The 20192-nt window shown below is 54.4% G+C and overlaps 1 long non-coding RNA gene across 1 annotated transcript in view; it reads right to left on the bottom strand.

Annotated features, from left to right (window-relative positions):
- LOC309797315 overlaps positions 1 to 4119 on the bottom strand; it is a 42571-nt gene extending 38452 nt beyond the window's left edge. Inside the window, exon 1 of the long non-coding RNA XR_014292582.1 lies at positions 4070 to 4119. This is a non-coding gene — a long non-coding RNA (uncharacterized lncRNA). The remainder of the gene's footprint in view (positions 1 to 4069) is intronic.
- Positions 4120 to 20192: the final 16073 nt, after the last annotated feature.

Below are 20192 nucleotides of genomic sequence, written 5' to 3'. Positions count from 1 at the left end.
TGCTAGGAATGCCTCAGGGAAGCAAGTGAGTTTTCTCCTACGAATCCAGGTGGTCGCCAGTGCCTTGCTAGGAGCTCGTCCCACGGCTTGCCCAAGCTAAAGTGCAAAGTAAACGTGACCCCAGGCCTCAAGGGAAGCACGAGCGTTTCCTATCAGCAAAGTTTGCTGTGCAGCCATCTCCAGGAACCCCGACTCGATAGAGTGCTTTCACTGCTCTCCGGCTCTCCAGAGGCCTCAGAGAGTCGCGTATGAATTCCCTTCTGAGGGAGAGCGTGGGTGCCGTGAGTCCCCTTTGTGTTTTCCGAGCCACACAGCGCAGAACAGGCTGTTGGGGTCAACCCTGTCTATGCAGAGGGAAGGGCAATGAACTGATCCTCGCTTGCCTAGCTTGATTTCGACCGCTGTAAAGCAGCCCCAGGACAACGTTTTTGCCAGTATTACCTTCAACGTGGCTCTCCCTCTGTGGAGGCCCCCTGAACTGCACTGAAAGAATCCCTGAGGTACAGAGCCCCCTGGCAACTCTTACCTGTCATCTCTCTATTGTGACGCAAGGTACACTGTAGGCCCAGCCTGACAGAAAGAACAGAAAAACCGCTCAACGAGTGAGACATTTGGATGATCCAAGTCACCTAGGCCTGACTAAGTCATGAAGCGGGTAGTGCTATGCACGGCATGCAAGAGACCCCGGCTGCAACGAAGTGTGATCCTAGAAAGGCCCCGTGTGGCCGAAAGTCTCCAGTCGCCAGTCAGAGAGTGCCGGTAACTGCGCTGTGGGGTCAAGTTGGAAACGGGAGCATTTGGGAGAAGCCCGACTCTCCCCCTTTGGAAAGCAGCTTCGGGGCAGCTTCCAAGCTGCCTGAACACCACACCACCAGGACACTGTTCGCTCCACAGATGCCTCTGAGGAGCAGTGAGCTTTGGCCAAAGAAACCGGGTGCTTGCGCTTCCTTCCGGGGAGCTCAGCCCAGAGCATACTGTAGCTAAAGTGCCAACTAAATGTGACCTCTAGTCTCGAGGTAAGGTGCACGTTTTCCCATTCCCAGAGGCAGGGGTGCACCAGTTTCCAGGGAGTCTCAGTCCATGGACGGCTGTAGCTTTAGTAGGCCTCCCAGCGCTCAAGCCTCTCACGGGGGCACTTCTTTCCAAGGAAGTGCACCGTGTACCAGAAGCCTTCTGAGCACAATCAAGGGATACACGGCTCTGGGACCATCCCTCACTAGGCAGGTGAAAGGGCCGGCAACTAATCTGTTCTCTATGGCTAGCGTTCCACAGCTTTGAAACAGCCCCAGGAGCACGCTTCTTGGGCAGGCTTTCTTTCCATGCGGGTCTGCCACGTTGAGGACACCTATGCTGCCCTGGAAGAAATCACCGGGGCTCCAATCCACTTTGGGGACTCGTGCTCGACGTCTCTCTAAGTGAGGCAGAAAGTAGACTTTAGGTCCAGCCCGAAATAAAGTAGAGATGTACCCTGAGCCTTGCTAGGCAGTTGGAACATGCAAAGTCACCTAGGCCGCCTGAGGGCATTTAGAGGGTTATGCCATTCAGCACATGCAGAACAAACAGACTGCATCCCAAAGTTTCATCGCAGAAGGCCGAATTGTGTTCCAAGGGCCTCCTTTGGCTTGTCAGAGAAGAGAGGGATATGTGCTGGGTGATCCGGTGTGGAATTGAGAAGCCTGGAAAAAGGCAGTATGTTCCCCCATTTGAAAGGTAGATAGTGGCGGCCTCAAGGCTGACTGAAAGACAGTGCCGTTACCCGTCTTCTAGTCACTGCTAGGAATGCCTCAGGAAAGCAAGTGAGTTTTCTCCTACGAATCCAGGTGGTCGCCAGTGCCTTGCTAGGAGTTCGTCCCACGGCTTGCCCAAGCTAAAGTGCAAAGTAAACGTGACCCCAGGCCTCAAGGGAAGCACGAGCGTTTCCTATCAGCAAAGTTTGCTGTGCAGCCATCTCCAGGAACCCCGACTCGATAGAGTGCTTTCACTGCTCTCCGGCTCTCCGGAGGCCTCAGAGAGTCGCGTATGAATTCCCTTCTGAGGGAGAGCGTGGGTGCCGTGAGTCCCCTTTGTGTTTTCCGAGCCACACAGCGCAGAACAGGCTGTTGGGGTCAACCCTGTCTATGCAGAGGGAAGGGCAATGAACTGATCCTCGCTTGCCTAGCTTGATTTCTACCGCCTTAAAGCAGCCCAAAGACAACGTTCTTGCCAGTATTACTTTCAACGTGGCTGTCCCTCTGTGGAGGACCTCTGAACTGCACTGAAAGAATCCCTGAGGTACAGAGCCCCCTGGCAACTCTTACCTGTCATCTCTCTATTGTGACGCAAGGTACACTGTAGGCCCAGCCTGACAGAAAGAACAGAAAAACCGCTCAACGAGTGAGACATTTGGATGATCCAAGTCACCTAGGCCTGACTAAGTCATGAAGCGGGTAGTGCTATGCACGGCATGCAAGAGACCCCGGCTGCAACGAAGTGTGATCCTAGAAAGGCCCCGTGTGGCCGAAAGTCTCCAGTCGCCAGTCAGAGAGTGCCGGTAACTGCGCTGTGGGGTCAAGTTGGAAACGGGAGCATTTGGGAGAAGCCCGACTCTCCCCCTTTGGAAAGCAGCTTCGGGGCAGCTTCCAAGCTGCCTGAACACCACACCACCAGGACACTGTTCGCTCCACAGATGCCTCTGAGGAGCAGTGAGCTTTGGCCAAAGAAACCGGGTGCTTGCGCTTCCTTCCGGGGAGCTCAGCCCAGAGCATACTGTAGCTAAAGTGCCAACTAAATGTGACCTCTAGTCTCGAGGTAAGGTGCACGTTTTCCCATTCCCAGAGGCAGGGGTGCACCAGTTTCCAGGGAGTCTCAGTCCATGGACGGCTGTAGCTTTAGTAGGCCTCCCAGCGCTCAAGCCTCTCACGGGGGCACTTCTTTCCAAGGAAGTGCACCGTGTACCAGAAGCCTTCTGAGCACAATCAAGGGATACACGGCTCTGGGACCATCCCTCACTAGGCAGGTGAAAGGGCCGGCAACTAATCTGTTCTCTATGGCTAGCGTTCCACAGCTTTGAAACAGCCCCAGGAGCACGCTTCTTGGGCAGGCTTTCTTTCCATGCGGGTCTGCCACGTTGAGGACACCTATGCTGCCCTGGAAGAAATCACCGGGGCTCCAATCCACTTTGGGGACTCGTGCTCGACGTCTCTCTAAGTGAGGCAGAAAGTAGACTTTAGGTCCAGCCCGAAATAAAGTAGAGATGTACCCTGAGCCTTGCTAGGCAGTTGGAACATGCAAAGTCACCTAGGCCGCCTGAGGGCATTTAGAGGGTTATGCCATTCAGCACATGCAGAACAAACAGACTGCATCCCAAAGTTTCATCGCAGAAGGCCGAATTGTGTTCCAAGGGCCTCCTTTGGCTTGTCAGAGAAGAGAGGGATATGTGCTGGGTGATCCGGTGTGGAATTGAGAAGCCTGGAAAAAGGCAGTATGTTCCCCCATTTGAAAGGTAGATAGTGGCGGCCTCAAGGCTGACTGAAAGACAGTGCCGTTACCCGTCTTCTAGTCACTGCTAGGAATGCCTCAGGGAAGCAAGTGAGTTTTCTCCTACGAATCCAGGTGGTCGCCAGTGCCTTGCTAGGAGCTCGTCCCACGGCTTGCCCAAGCTAAACTGCAAAGTAAACGTGACCCCAGGCCTCAAGGGAAGCACGAGCGTTTCCTATCAGCAAAGTCTGCTGTGCAGCCATCTCCAGGAACCCCGACTCGATAGAGTGCTTTCACTGCTCTCCGGCTCTCCGGAGGCCTCAGAGAGTCGCGTATGAATTCCCTTCTGAGGGAGAGCGTGGGTGCCGTGAGTCCCCTTTGTGTTTTCCGAGCCACACAGCGCAGAACAGGCTGTTGGGGTCAACCCTGTCTATGCAGAGGGAAGGGCAATGAACTGATCCTCGCTTGCCTAGCTTGATTTCTACCGCTGTAAAGCAGCCCCAGGACAACGATTTTGCCAGTATTACCTTCAGCGTGGCTCTCCCTCTGTGGAGGCCCTCTGAACTGCACTGAAAGAATCCCTGAGCCTACAGAGCCCCCTGGCAACTCTTACCTGTCATCTCTCTATTGTGACGCAAGGTACACTGTAGGTCCAGCCTGACAGAAAGAACAGAAAAACCGCTCAACGAGTGAGACATTTGGACGATCCAAGTCACCTAGGCCTGACTAAGTCATGAAGCGGGTAGTGCTATGCACGGCATGCAAAAGACCCCGGCTGCAACGAAGTGTGATCCTAGAAAGGCCCCGTGTGGCCGAAAGTCTCCAGTCGCCAGTCAGAGAGTGCCGGTAACTGCGCTGTGGGGTCAAGTTGGAAACGGGAGCATGTGGGAGAAGCCCGACTCTCCCCCTTTGGAAAGCAGCTTCGGGGCAGCTTCCAAGCTGCCTGAACACCACACCACCAGGACACTGTTCGCTCCACAGATGCCTCTGAGGAGCAGTGAGCTTTTGCCAAAGAAACCGGGTGCTTGCGCTTCCTTCCGGGGAGCTCAGCCCAGAGCATACTGTAACTAAAGTGCCAACTAAATGTGACCTCTAGTCTCGAGGTAAGGTGCACGTTTTCCCATTCCCAGAGGCAGGGGTGCACCAGTTTCCAGGGAGTCTCAGTCCATGGACGGCTGTAGCTTTAGTAGGCCTCCCAGCGCTCAAGCCTCTCACGGGGGCACTTCTTTCCAAGGAAGTGCACCGTGTACCAGAAGCCTTCTGAGCACAATCAAGGGATACACGGCTCTGGGACCATCCCTCACTATGCAGGTGAAAGGGCCGGCAACTAATCTGTTCTCTATGGCTAGCGTTCCACAGCTTTGAAACAGCCCCAGGAGTACGCTTCTTGGGCAGGCTTTCTTTCCATGCGGGTCTGCCACGTTGAGGACACCTATGCTGCCCTGGAAGAAATCACCGGGGCTCCAATCCACTTTGGGGACTCGTGCTCGACGTCTCTCTAAGTGAGGCAGAAAGTAGACTTTAGGTCCAGCCCGAAATAAAGTAGAGATGTACCCTGAGCCTTGCTAGGCAGTTGGAACATGCAAAGTCACCTAGGCCGCCTGAGGGCATTTAGAGGGTTATGCCATTCAGCACATGCAGAACAAACAGACTGCATCCCAAAGTTTCATCGCAGAAGGCCGAATTGTGTTCCAAGGGCCTCCTTTGGCTTGTCAGAGAAGAGAGGTATATGTGCTGGGTGATCCGGTGTGGAATTGAGAAGCCTGGAAAAAGGCAGTATTTTCCCCCATTTGAAAGGTAGATAGTGGCGGCCTCAAGGCTGACTGAAAGACAGTGCCGTTACCCGTCTTCTAGTCACTGCTAGGAATGCCTCAGGGAAGCAAGTGAGTTTTCTCCTACGAATCCAGGTGGTCGCCAGTGCCTTGCTAGGAGCTCATCCCACGGCTTGCCCAAGCTAAAGTGCAAAGTAAACGTGACCCCAGGCCTCAAGGGAAGCACGAGCGTTTCCTATCAGCAAAGTTTGCTGTGCAGCCATCTCCAGGAACCCCGACTCGATAGAGTGCTTTCACTGCTCTCCGGCTCTCCGGAGGCCTCAGAGAGTCACGTATGAATTCCCTTCTGAGGGAGAGCGTGGGTGCCGTGAGTCCCCTTTGTGTTTTCCGAGCCACACAGCGCAGAACAGGCTGTTGGGGTCAACCCTGTCTATGCAGAGGGAAGGGCAATGAACTGATCCTCGCTTGCCTAGCTTGATTTCTACCGCTGTAAAGCAGCCCCAGGACAACGATTTTGCCAGGATTACCTTCAGCGTGGCTCTCCCTCTGTGGAGGCCCTCTGAACTGCACTGAAAGAATCCCTGAGCCTACAGAGCCCCCTGGCAACTCTTACCTGTCATCTCTCTATTGTGACGCAAGGTACACTGTAGGCCCAGCCTGACAGAAAGAACAGAAAAACCGCTCAACGAGTGAGACATTTGGACGATCCAAGTCACCTAGGCCTGACTAAGTCATGAAGCGGGTAGTGCTATGCACGGCATGCAAAAGACCCCGGCTGCAACGAAGTGTGATCCTAGAAAGGCCCCGTGTGGCCGAAAGTCTCCAGTCGCCAGTCAGAGAGTGCCGGTAACTGCGCTGTGGGGTCAAGTTGGAAACGGGAGCATGTGGGAGAAGCCCGACTCTCCCCCTTTGGAAAGCAGCTTCGGGGCAGCTTCCAAGCTGCCTGAACACCACACCACCAGGACACTGTTCGCTCCACAGATGCCTCTGAGGAGCAGTGAGCTTTTGCCAAAGAAACCGGGTGCTTGCGCTTCCTTCCTGGGAGCTCAGCCCAGAGCATACTGTAGCTAAAGTGCCAACTAAATGTGACCTCTAGTCTCGAGGTAAGGTGCACGTTTTCCCATTCCCAGAGGCAGGGGTGCACCAGTTTCCAGGGAGTCTCAGTCCATGGACGGCTGTAGCTTTAGTAGGCCTCCCAGCGCTCAAGCCTCTCACGGGGGCACTTCTTTCCAAGGAAGTGCACCGTGTACCAGAAGCCTTCTGAGCACAATCAAGGGATACACGGCTCTGGGACCATCCCTCACTATGCAGGTGAAAGGGCCGGCAACTAATCTGTTCTCTATGGCTAGCGTTCCACAGCTTTGAAACAGCCCCAGGAGCACGCTTCTTGGGCAGGCTTTCTTTCCATGCGGGTCTGCCACGTTGAGGACACCTATGCTGCCCTGGAAGAAATCACCGGGGCTCCAATCCACTTTGGGGACTCGTGCTCGACGTCTCTCTAAGTGAGGCAGAAAGTAGACTTTAGGTCCAGCCCGAAATAAAGTAGAGATGTACCCTGAGCCTTGCTAGGCAGTTGGAACATGCAAAGTCACCTAGGCCGCCTGAGGGCATTTAGAGGGTTATGCCATTCAGCACATGCAGAACAAACAGACTGCATCCCAAAGTTTCATCGCAGAAGGCCGAATTGTGTTCCAAGGGCCTCCTTTGGCTTGTCAGAGAAGAGAGGGATATGTGCTGGGTGATCCGGTGTGGAATTGAGAAGCCTGGAAAAAGGCAGTATGTTCCCCCATTTGAAAGGTAGATAGTGGCGGCCTCAAGGCTGACTGAAAGACAGCGCCGTTACCCGTCTTCTAGTCACTGCTAGGAATGCCTCAGGAAAGCAAGTGAGTTTTCTCCTACGAATCCAGGTGGTCGCCAGTGCCTTGCTAGGAGTTCGTCCCACGGCTTGCCCAAGCTAAAGTGCAAAGTAAACGTGACCCCAGGCCTCAAGGGAAGCACGAGCGTTTCCTATCAGCAAAGTTTGCTGTGCAGCCATCTCCAGGAACCCCGACTCGATAGAGTGCTTTCACTGCTCTCCGGCTCTCCGGAGGCCTCAGAGAGTCGCGTATGAATTCCCTTCTGAGGGAGAGCGTGGGTGCCGTGAGTCCCCTTTGTGTTTTCCGAGCCACACAGCGCAGAACAGGCTGTTGGGGTCAACCCTGTCTATGCAGAGGGAAGGGCAATGAACTGATCCTCGCTTGCCTAGCTTGATTTCTACCGCCTTAAAGCAGCCCAAAGACAACGTTTTTGCCAGTATTACCTTCAACGTGGCTGTCCCTCTGTGGAGGACCTCTGAACTGCACTGAAAGAATCCCTGAGGTACAGAGCACCCTGGCAACTCTTACCTGTCATCTCTCTATTGTGACGCAAGGTACACTGTAGGCCCAGCCTGACAGAAAGAACAGAAAAACCGCTCAACGAGTGAGACATTTGGATGATCCAAGTCACCTAGGCCTGACTAAGTCATGAAGCGGGTAGTGCTATGCACGGCATGCAAAAGACCCCGGCTGCAACGAAGTGTGATCCTAGAAAGGCCCCGTGTGGCCGAAAGTCTCCAGTCGCCAGTCAGAGAGTGCCGGTAACTGCGCTGTGGGGTCAAGTTGGAAACGGGAGCATTTGGGAGAAGCCCGACTCTCCCCCTTTGGAAAGCAGCTTCGGGGCAGCTTCCAAGCTGCCTGAACACCACACCACCAGGACACTGTTCGCTCCACAGATGCCTCTGAGGAGCAGTGAGCTTTTGTCAAAGAAACCGGGTGCTTGCGCTTCCTTCCGGGGAGCTCAGCCCAGAGCATACTGTAGCTAAAGTGCCAATTAATGTGACCTCTAGTCTCGAGGTAAGGTGCACGTTTTCCCATTCCCAGAGGCAGGGGTGCACCAGTTTCCAGGGAGTCTCAGTCCATGGACGGCTGTAGCTTTAGTAGGCCTCCCAGCGCTCAAGCCTCTCACGGGGGCACTTCTTTCCAAGGAAGTGCACCGTGTACCAGAAGCCTTCTGAGCACAATCAAGGGATACACGGCTCTGGGACCATCCCTCACTAGGCAGGTGAAAGGGCCGGCAACTAATCTGTTCTCTATGGCTAGCGTTCCACAGCTTTGAAACAGCCCCAGGAGCACGCTTCTTGGGCAGGCTTTCTTTCCATGCGGGTCTGCCACGTTGAGGACACCTATGCTGCCCTGGAAGAAATCACCGGGGCTCCAATCCACTTTGGGGACTCGTGCTCGACGTCTCTCTAAGTGAGGCAGAAAGTAGACTTTAGGTCCAGCCCGAAATAAAGTAGAGATGTACCCTGAGCCTTGCTAGGCATTTGGAACATGCAAAGTCACCTAGGCCGCCTGAGGGCATTTAGAGGGTTATGCCATTCAGCACATGCAGAACAAACAGACTGCATCCCAAAGTTTCATCGCAGAAGGCCGAATTGTGTTCCAAGGGCCTCCTTTGGCTTGTCAGAGAAGAGAGGGATATGTGCTGGGTGATCCGGTGTGGAATTGAGAAGCCTGGAAAAAGGCAGTATGTTCCCCCATTTGAAAGGTAGATAGTGGCGGCCTCAAGGCTGACTGAAAGACAGTGCCGTTACCCGTCTTCTAGTCACTGCTAGGAATGCCTCAGGGAAGCAAGTGAGTTTTCTCCTACGAATCCAGGTGGTCGCCAGTGCCTTGCTAGGAGCTCATCCCACGGCTTGCCCAAGCTAAAGTGCAAAGTAAACGTGACCCCAGGCCTCAAGGGAAGCACGAGCGTTTCCTATCAGCAAAGTTTGCTGTGCAGCCATCTCCAGGAACCCCGACTCGATAGACTGCTTTCACTGCTCTCCGGCTCTCCGGAGGCCTCAGAGAGTCGCGTATGAATTCCCTTCTGAGGGAGAGCGTGGGTGCCGTGAGTCCCCTTTGTGTTTTCCGAGCCACACAGCGCAGAACAGGCTGTTGGGGTCAACCCTGTCTATGCAGAGGGAAGGGCAATGAACTGATCCTCGCTTGCCTAGCTTGATTTCGACCGCTGTAAAGCAGCCCCAGGACAACGTTTTTGCCAGTATTACCTTCAGCGTGGCTCTCCCTCTGTGGAGGCCCTCTGAACTGCACTGAAAGAATCCCTGAGCCTACAGAGCCCCCTGGCAACTCTTACCTGTCATCTCTCTATTGTGACGCAAGGTACACTGTAGGCCCAGCCTGACAGAAAGAACAGAAAAACCGCTCAACGAGTGAGACATTTGGACGATCCAAGTCACCTAGGCCTGACTAAGTCATGAAGCGGGTAGTGCTATGCACGGCATGCAAAAGACCCCGGCTGCAACGAAGTGTGATCCTAGAAAGGCCCCGTGTGGCCGAAAGTCTCCAGTCGCCAGTCAGAGAGTGCCGGTAACTGCGCTGTGGGGTCAAGTTGGAAACGGGAGCATGTGGGAGAAGCCCGACTCTCCCCCTTTGGAAAGCAGCTTCGGGGCAGCTTCCAAGCTGCCTGAACACCACACCACCAGGACACTGTTCGCTCCACAGATGCCTCTGAGGAGCAGTGAGCTTTGGCCAAAGAAACCGGGTGCTTGCGCTTCCTTCCGGGGAGCTCAGCCCAGAGCATACTGTAGCTAAAGTGCCAACTAAATGTGACCTCTAGTCTCGAGGTAAGGTGCACGTTTTCCCATTCCCAGAGGCAGGGGTGCACCAGTTTCCAGGGAGTCTCAGTCCATGGACGGCTGTAGCTTTAGTAGGCCTCCCAGCGCTCAAGCCTCTCACGGGGGCACTTCTTTCCAAGGAAGTGCACCGTGTACCAGAAGCCTTCTGAGCACAATCAAGGGATACACGGCTCTGGGACCATCCCTCACTAGGCAGGTGAAAGGGCCGGCAACTAATCTGTTCTCTATGGCTAGCGTTCCACAGCTTTGAAACAGCCCCAGGAGCACGCTTCTTGGGCAGGCTTTCTTTCCATGCGGGTCTGCCACGTTGAGGACACCTATGCTGCCCTGGAAGAAATCACCGGGGCTCCAATCCACTTTGGGGACTCGTGCTCGACGTCTCTCTAAGTGAGGCAGAAAGTAGACTTTAGGTCCAGCCCGAAATAAAGTAGAGATGTACCCTGAGCCTTGCTAGGCAGTTGGAACATGCAAAGTCACCTAGGCCGCCTGAGGGCATTTAGAGGGTTATGCCATTCAGCACATGCAGAACAAACAGACTGCATCCCAAAGTTTCATCGCAGAAGGCCGAATTGTGTTCCAAGGGCCTCCTTTGGCTTGTCAGAGAAGAGAGGGATATGTGCTGGGTGATCCGGTGTGGAATTGAGAAGCCTGGAAAAAGGCAGTATGTTCCCCCATTTGAAAGGTAGATAGTGGTGGCCTCAAGGCTGACTGAAAGACAGTGCCGTTACCCGTCTTCTAGTCACTGCTAGGAATGCCTCAGGAAAGCAAGTGAGTTTTCTCCTACGAATCCAGGTGGTCGCCAGTGCCTTGCTAGGAGTTCGTCCCACGGCTTGCCCAAGCTAAAGTGCAAAGTAAACGTGACCCCAGGCCTCAAGGGAAGCACGAGCGTTTCCTATCAGCAAAGTTTGCTGTGCAGCCATCTCCAGGAACCCCGACTCGATAGAGTGCTTTCACTGCTCTCCGGCTCTCCGGAGGCCTCAGAGAGTCGCGTATGAATTCCCTTCTGAGGGAGAGCGTGGGTGCCGTGAGTCCCCTTTGTGTTTTCCGAGCCACACAGCGCAGAACAGGCTGTTGGGGTCAACCCTGTCTATGCAGAGGGAAGGGCAATGAACTGATCCTCGCTTGCCTAGCTTGATTTCTACCGCCTTAAAGCAGCCCAAAGACAAAGTTTTTGCCAGTATTACCTTCAACGTGGCTGTCCCTCTGTGGAGGACCTCTGAACTGCACTGAAAGAATCCCTGAGGTACAGAGCCCCCTGGCAACTCTTACCTGTCATCTCTCTATTGTGACGCAAGGTACACTGTAGGCCCAGCCTGACAGAAAGAACAGAAAAACCGCTCAACGAGTGAGACATTTGGATGATCCAAGTCACCTAGGCCTGACTAAGTCATGAAGCGGGTAGTGCTATGCACGGCATGCAAAAGACCCCGGCTGCAACGAAGTGTGATCCTAGAAAGGCCCCGTGTGGCCGAAAGTCTCCAGTCGCCAGTCAGAGAGTGCCGGTAACTGCGCTGTGGGGTCAAGTTGGAAACGGGAGCATTTGGGAGAAGCCCGACTCTCCCCCTTTGGAAAGCAGCTTCGGGGCAGCTTCCAAGCTGCCTGAACACCACACCACCAGGACACTGTTCGCTCCACAGATGCCTCTGAGGAGCAGTGAGCTTTTGTCAAAGAAACCGGGTGCTTGCGCTTCCTTCCGGGGAGCTCAGCCCAGAGCATACTGTAGCTAAAGTGCCAATTAATGTGACCTCTAGTCTCGAGGTAAGGTGCACGTTTTCCCATTCCCAGAGGCAGGGGTGCACCAGTTTCCAGGGAGTCTCAGTCCATGGACGGCTGTAGCTTTAGTAGGCCTCCCAGCGCTCAAGCCTCTCACGGGGGCACTTCTTTCCAAGGAAGTGCACCGTGTACCAGAAGCCTTCTGAGCACAATCAAGGGATACACGGCTCTGGGACCATCCCTCACTAGGCAGGTGAAAGGGCCGGCAACTAATCTGTTCTCTATGGCTAGCGTTCCACAGCTTTGAAACAGCCCCAGGAGCACGCTTCTTGGGCAGGCTTTCTTTCCATGCGGGTCTGCCACGTTGAGGACACCTATGCTGCCCTGGAAGAAATCACCGGGGCTCCAATCCACTTTGGGGACTCGTGCTCGACGTCTCTCTAAGTGAGGCAGAAAGTAGACTTTAGGTCCAGTCCGAAATAAAGTAGAGATGTACCCTGATCTTGCTACCAGTTGGAACATGCAAAGTCACCTAGGCCGCCTGAGGGCATTTAGAGGGTTATGCCATTCAGCACATGCAGAACAAACAGACTGCATCCCAAAGTTTCATCGCAGAAGGCCGAATTGTGTTCCAAGGGCCTCCTTTGGCTTGTCAGAGAAGAGAGGGATATGTGCTGGGTGATCCGGTGTGGAATTGAGAAGCCTGGAGAAAGGCAGTATTTTCCCCCATTTGAAAGGTAGATAGTGGCGGCCTCAAGGCTGACTGAAAGACAGTGCCGTTACCCGTCTTCTAGTCACTGCTAGGAATGCCTCAGGGAAGCAAGTGAGTTTTCTCCTACGAATCCAGGTGGTCGCCAGTGCCTTGCTAGGAGCTCGTCCCACGGCTTGCCCAAGCTAAAGTGCAAAGTAAACGTGACCCCAGGCCTCAAGGGAAGCACGAGCGTTTCCTATCAGCAAAGTCTGCTGTGCAGCCATCTCCAGGAACCCCGACTCGATAGAGTGCTTTCACTGCTCTCCGGCTCTCCGGAGGCCTCAGAGAGTCGCGTATGAATTCCCTTCTGAGGGAGAGCGTGGGTGCCGTGAGTCCCCTTTGTGTTTTCCGAGCCACACAGCGCAGAACAGGCTGTTGGGGTCAACCCTGTCTATGCAGAGGGAAGGGCAATGAACTGATCCTCGCTTGCCTAGCTTGATTTCGACCGCTGTAAAGCAGCCCCAGGACAACGATTTTGCCAGGATTACCTTCAGCGTGGCTCTCCCTCTGTGGAGGCCCTCTGAACTGCACTGAAAGAATCCCTGAGCCTACAGAGCCCCCTGGCAACTCTTACCTGTCATCTCTCTATTGTGACGCAAGGTACACTGTAGGCCCAGCCTGACAGAAAGAACAGAAAAACCGCTCAACGAGTGAGACATTTGGACGATCCAAGTCACCTAGGCCTGACTAAGTCATGAAGCGGGTAGTGCTATGCACGGCATGCAAAAGACCCCGGCTGCAACGAAGTGTGATCCTAGAAAGGCCCCGTGTGGCCGAAAGTCTCCAGTCGCCAGTCAGAGAGTGCCGGTAACTGCGCTGTGGGGTCAAGTTGGAAACGGGAGCATGTGGGAGAAGCCCGACTCTCCCCCTTTGGAAAGCAGCTTCGGGGCAGCTTCCAAGCTGCCTGAACACCACACCACCAGGACACTGTTCGCTCCACAGATGCCTCTGAGGAGCAGTGAGCTTTGGCCAAAGAAACCGGGTGCTTGCGCTTCCTTCCGGGGAGCTCAGCCCAGAGCATACTGTAGCTAAAGTGCCAACTAAATGTGACCTCTAGTCTCGAGGTAAGGTGCACGTTTTCCCATTCCCAGAGGCAGGGGTGCACCAGTTTCCAGGGAGTCTCAGTCCATGGACGGCTGTAGCTTTAGTAGGCCTCCCAGCGCTCAAGCCTCTCACGGGGGCACTTCTTTCCAAGGAAGTGCACCGTGTACCAGAAGCCTTCTGAGCACAATCAAGGGATACACGGCTCTGGGACCATCCCTCACTAGGCAGGTGAAAGGGCCGGCAACTAATCTGTTCTCTATGGCTAGCGTTCCACAGCTTTGAAACAGCCCCAGGAGCACGCTTCTTGGGCAGGCTTTCTTTCCATGCGGGTCTGCCACGTTGAGGACACCTATGCTGCCCTGGAAGAAATCACCGGGGCTCCAATCCACTTTGGGGACTCGTGCTCGACGTCTCTCTAAGTGAGGCAGAAAGTAGACTTTAGGTCCAGCCCGAAATAAAGTAGAGATGTACCCTGAGCCTTGCTAGGCAGTTGGAACATGCAAAGTCACCTAGGCCGCCTGAGGGCATTTAGAGGGTTATGCCATTCAGCACATGCAGAACAAACAGACTGCATCCCAAAGTTTCATCGCAGAAGGCCGAATTGTGTTCCAAGGGCCTCCTTTGGCTTGTCAGAGAAGAGAGGGATATGTGCTGGGTGATCCGGTGTGGAATTGAGAAGCCTGGAAAAAGGCAGTATCTTCCCCCATTTGAAAGGTAGATAGTGGCGGCCTCAAGGCTGACTGAAAGACAGTGCCGTTACCCGTCTTCTAGTCACTGCTAGGAATGCCTCAGGGAAGCAAGTGAGTTTTCTCCTACGAATCCAGGTGGTCGCCAGTGCCTTGCTAGGAGCTCGTCCCACGGCTTGCCCAAGCTAAAGTGCAAAGTAAACGTGACCCCAGGCCTCAAGGGAAGCACGAGCGTTTCCTATCAGCAAAGTTTGCTGTGCAGCCATCTCCAGGAACCCCGACTCGATAGAGTGCTTTCACTGCTCTCCGGCTCTCCGGAGGCCTCAGAGAGTCGCGTATGAATTCCCTTCTGAGGGAGAGCGTGGGTGCCGTGAGTCCCCTTTGTGTTTTCCGAGCCACACAGCGCAGAACAGGCTGTTGGGGTCAACCCTGTCTATGCAGAGGGAAGGGCAATGAACTGATCCTCGCTTGCCTAGCTTGATTTCTACCGCTGTAAAGCAGCCCCAGGACAACGATTTTGCCAGTATTACGTTCAGCGTGGCTCTCCCTCTGTGGAGGCCCTCTGAACTGCACTGAAAGAATCCCTGAGCCTACAGAGCCCCCTGGCAACTCTTACCTGTCATCTCTCTATTGTGACGCAAGGTACACTGTAGGCCCAGCCTGACAGAAAGAACAGAAAAACCGCTCAACGAGTGAGACATTTGGACGATCCAAGTCACCTAGGCCTGACTAAGTCATGAAGCGGGTAGTGCTATGCACGGCATGCAGAAGACCCCGGCTGCAACGAAGTGTGATCCTAGAAAGGCCCCGTGTGGCCGAAAGTCTCCAGTCGCCAGTCAGAGAGTGCCGGTAACTGCGCTGTGGGGTCAAGTTGGAAACGGGAGCATGTGGGAGAAGCCCGACTCTCCCCCTTTGGAAAGCAGCTTCGGGGCAGCTTCCAAGCTGCCTGAACACCACACCACCAGGACACTGTTCGCTCCACAGATGCCTCTGAGGAGCAGTGAGCTTTTGCCAAAGAAACCGGGTGCTTGCGCTTCCTTCCGGGGAGCTCAGCCCAGAGCATACTGTAGCTAAAGTGCCAACTAAATGTGACCTCTAGTCTCGAGGTAAGGTGCACGTTTTCCCATTCCCAGAGGCAGGGGTGCACCAGTTTCCAGGGAGTCTCAGTCCATGGACGGCTGTAGCTTTAGTAGGCCTCCCAGCGCTCAAGCCTCTCACGGGGGCACTTCTTTCCAAGGAAGTGCACCGTGTACCAGAAGCCTTCTGAGCACAATCAAGGGATACACGGCTCTGGGACCATCCCTCACTAGGCAGGTGAAAGGGCCGGCAACTAATCTGTTCTCTATGGCTAGCGTTCCACAGCTTTGAAACAGCCCCAGGAGCACGCTTCTTGGGCAGGCTTTCTTTCCATGCGGGTCTGCCACGTTGAGGACACCTATGCTGCCCTGGAAGAAATCACCGGGGCTCCAATCCACTTTGGGGACTCGTGCTCGACGTCTCTCTAAGTGAGGCAGAAAGTAGACTTTAGGTCCAGCCCGAAATAAAGTAGAGATGTACCCTGAGCCTTGCTAGGCATTTGGAACATGCAAAGTCACCTAGGCCGCCTGAGGGCATTTAGAGGATTAAGCCATTCAGCACATGCAGAACAAACAGACTGCATCCCAAAGTTTCATCGCAGAAGGCCGAATTGTGTTCCAAGGGCCTCCTTTGGCTTGTCAGAGAAGAGAGGGATATGTGCTGGGTGATCCGGTGTGGAATTGAGAAGCCTGGAAAAAGGCAGTATGTTCCCCCATTTGAAAGGTAGATAGTGGCGGCCTCAAGGCTGACTGAAAGACAGTGCCGTTACCCGTCTTCTAGTCACTGCTAGGAATGCCTCAGGGAAGCAAGTGAGTTTTCTCCTACGAATCCAGGTGGTCGCCAGTGCCTTGCTAGGAGCTCATCCCACGGCTTGCCCAAGCTAAAGTGCAAAGTAAACGTGACCCCAGGCCTCAAGGGAAGCACGAGCGTTTCCTATCAGCAAAGTTTGCTGTGCAGCCATCTCCAGGAACCCCGACTCGATAGAGTGCTTTCACTGCTCTCCGGCTCTCCGGAGGCCTCAGAGAGTCGCGTATGAATTCCCTTCTGAGGGAGAGCGTGGGTGCCGTGAGTCCCCTTTGTGTTTTCCGAGCCACACAGCGCAGAACAGGCTGTTGGGGTCAACCCTGTCTATGCAGAGGGAAGGGCAATGAACTGATCCTCGCTTGCCTAGCTTGATTTCTACCGCTGTAAAGCAGCCCCAGGACAACGATTTTGCCAGGATTACCTTCAGCGTGGCTCTCCCTCTGTGGAGGCCCTCTGAACTGCACTGAAAGAATCCCTGAGCCTACAGAGCCCCCTGGCAACTCTTACCTGTCATCTCTCTATTGTGACGCAAGGTACACTGTAGGCCCAGCCTGACAGAAAGAACAGAAAAACCGCTCAACGAGTGAGACATTTGGACGATCCAAGTCACCTAGGCCTGACTAAGTCATGAAGCGGGTAGTGCTATGCACGGCATGCAAAAGACCCCGGCTGCAACGAAGTGTGATCCTAGAAAGGCCCCGTGTGGCCGAAAGTCTCCAGTCGCCAGTCAGAGAGTGCCGGTAACTGCGCTGTGGGGTCAAGTTGGAAACGGGAGCATGTGGGAGAAGCCCGACTCTCCCCCTTTGGAAAGCAGCTTCGGGGCAGCTTCCAAGCTGCCTGAACACCACACCACCAGGACACTGTTCGCTCCACAGATGCCTCTGAGGAGCAGTGAGCTTTTGCCAAAGAAACCGGGTGCTTGCGCTTCCTTCCGGGGAGCTCAGCCCAGAGCATACTGTAGCTAAAGTGCCAACTAAATGTGACCTCTAGTCTCGAGGTAAGGTGCACGTTTTCCCATTCCCAGAGGCAGGGGTGCACCAGTTTCCAGGGAGTCTCAGTCCATGGACGGCTGTAGCTTTAGTAGGCCTCCCAGCGCTCAAGCCTCTCACGGGGGCACTTCTTTCCAAGGAAGTGCACCGTGTACCAGAAGCCTTCTGAGCACAATCAAGGGATACACGGCTCTGGGACCATCCCTCACTAGGCAGGTGAAAGGGCCGGCAACTAATCTGTTCTCTATGGCTAGCGTTCCACAGCTTTGAAACAGCCCCAGGAGCACGCTTCTTGGGCAGGCTTTCTTTCCATGCGGGTCTGCCACGTTGAGGACACCTATGCTGCCCTGGAAGAAATCACCGGGGCTCCAATCCACTTTGGGGACTCGTGCTCGACGTCTCTCTAAGTGAGGCAGAAAGTAGACTTTAGGTCCAGCCCGAAATAAAGTAGAGATGTACCCTGAGCCTTGCTCGGCAGTTGGAACATGCAAAGTCACCTAGGCCGCCTGAGGGCATTTAGAGGGTTATGCCATTCAGCACATGCAGAACAAACAGACTGCATCCCAAAGTTTCATCGCAGAAGGCCGAATTGTGTTCCAAGGGCCTCCTTTGGCTTGTCAGAGAAGAGAGGGATATGTGCTGGGTGATCCGGTGTGGAATTGAGAAGCCTGGAAAAAGGCAGTATGTTCCCCCATTTGAAAGGTAGATAGTGGCGGCCTCAAGGCTGACTGAAAGACAGTGCCGTTACCCGTCTTCTAGTCACTGCTAGGAATGCCTCAGGGAAGCAAGTGAGTTTTCTCCTACGAATCCAGGTGGTCGCCAGTGCCTTGCTAGGAGTTCGTCCCACGGCTTGCCCAAGCTAAAGTGCAAAGTAAACGTGACCCCAGGCCTCAAGGGAAGCACGAGCGTTTCCTATCAGCAAAGTTTGCTGTGCAGCCATCTCCAGGAACCCCGACTCGATAGAGTGCTTTCACTGCTCTCCGGCTCTCCGGAGGCCTCAGAGAGTCGCGTATGAATTCCCTTCTGAGGGAGAGCGTGGGTGCCGTGAGTCCCCTTTGTGTTTTCCGAGCCACACAGCGCAGAACAGGCTGTTGGGGTCAACCCTGTCTATGCAGAGGGAAGGGCAATGAACTGATCCTCGCTTGCCTAGCTTGATTTCTACCGCTGTAAAGCAGCCCCAGGACAACGATTTTGCCAGGATTACCTTCAGCGTGGCTCTCCCTCTGTGGAGGCCCTCTGAACTGCACTGAAAGAATCCCTGAGCCTACAGAGCCCCCTGGCAACTCTTACCTGTCATCTCTCTATTGTGACGCAAGGTACACTGTAGGCCCAGCCTGACAGAAAGAACAGAAAAACCGCTCAACGAGTGAGACATTTGGACGATCCAAGTCACCTAGGCCTGACTAAGTCATGAAGCGGGTAGTGCTATGCACGGCATGCAAAAGACCCCGGCTGCAACGAAGTGTGATCCTAGAAAGGCCCCGTGTGGCCGAAAGTCTCCAGTCGCCAGTCAGAGAGTGCCGGTAACTGCGCTGTGGGGTCAAGTTGGAAACGGGAGCATGTGGGAGAAGCCCGACTCTCCCCCTTTGGAAAGCAGCTTCGGGGCAGCTTCCAAGCTGCCTGAACACCACACCACCAGGACACTGTTCGCTCCACAGATGCCTCTGAGGAGCAGTGAGCTTTTGCCAAAGAAACCGGGTGCTTGCGCTTCCTTCCGGGGAGCTCAGCCCAGAGCATACTGTAGCTAAAGTGCCAACTAAATGTGACCTCTAGTCTCGAGGTAAGGTGCACGTTTTCCCATTCCCAGAGGCAGGGGTGCACCAGTTTCCAGGGAGTCTCAGTCCATGGACGGCTGTAGCTTTAGTAGGCCTCCCAGCGCTCAAGCCTCTCACGGGGGCACTTCTTTCCAAGGAAGTGCACCGTGTACCAGAAGCCTTCTGAGCACAATCAAGGGATACACGGCTCTGGGACCATCCCTCACTAGGCAGGTGAAAGGGCCGGCAACTAATCTGTTCTCTATGGCTAGCGTTCCACAGCTTTGAAACAGCCCCAGGAGCACGCTTCTTGGGCAGGCTTTCTTTCCATGCGGGTCTGCCACGTTGAGGACACCTATGCTGCCCTGGAAGAAATCACCGGGGCTCCAATCCACTTTGGGGACTCGTGCTCGACGTCTCTCTAAGTGAGGCAGAAAGTAGACTTTAGGTCCAGCCCGAAATAAAGTAGAGATGTACCCTGAGCCTTGCTAGGCATTTGGAACATGCAAAGTCACCTAGGCCGCCTGAGGGCATTTAGAGGATTAGGCCATTCAGCACATGCAGAACAAACAGACTGCATCCCAAAGTTTCATCGCAGAAGGCCGAATTGGGTTCCAAGGGCCTCCTTTGGCTTGTCAGAGAAGAGAGGGATATGTGCTGGGTGATCCGGTGTGGAATTGAGAAGCCTGGAAAAAGGCAGTATTTTCCCCCATTTGAAAGGTAGATAGTGGCGGCCTCAAGGCTGACTGAAAGACAGTGCCGTTACCCGTCTTCTAGTCACTGCTAGGAATGCCTCAGGGAAGCAAGTGAGTTTTCTCCTACGAATCCAGGTGGTCGCCAGTGCCTTGCTAGGAGCTCGTCCCACGGCTTGCCCAAGCTAAAGTGCAAAGTAAACGTGACCCCAGGCCTCAAGGGAAGCACGAGCGTTTCCTATCAGCAAAGTTTGCTGTGCAGCCATCTCCAGGAACCCCGACTCGATAGAGTGCTTTCACTGCTCTCCGGCTCTCCGGAGGCCTCAGAGAGTCGCGTATGAATTCCCTTCTGAGGGAGAGCGTGGGTGCCGTGAGTCCCCTTTGTGTTTTCCGAGCCACACAGCGCAGAACAGGCTGTTGGGGTCAACCCTGTCTATGCAGAGGGAAGGGCAATGAACTGATCCTCGCTTGCCTAGCTTGATTTCTACCGCTCTAAAGCAGCCCCAGGACAACGATTTTGCCAGGATTACCTTCAGCGTGGCTCTCCCTCTGTGGAGGCCCTCTGAACTGCACTGAAAGAATCCCTGAGCCTACAGAGCCCCCTGGCAACTCTTACCTGTCATCTCTCTATTGTGACGCAAGGTACACTGTAGGCCCAGCCTGACAGAAAGAACAGAAAAACCGCTCAACGAGTGAGACATTTGGACGATCCAAGTCACCTAGGCCTGACTAAGTCATGAAGCGGGTAGTGCTATGCACGGCATGCAGAAGACCCCGGCTGCAACGAAGTGTGATCC

This window comes from Mesoplodon mirus (genome assembly GCF_964341445.2).
Source record: "Mesoplodon mirus genome assembly, contig: HAP1_SCAFFOLD_352, whole genome shotgun sequence".
NCBI lineage: Eukaryota > Metazoa > Chordata > Mammalia > Artiodactyla > Ziphiidae > Mesoplodon > Mesoplodon mirus.
Note: the sequence above shows the minus strand (reverse complement) of the source record. Positions and strands in the feature narration are given on the sequence as shown.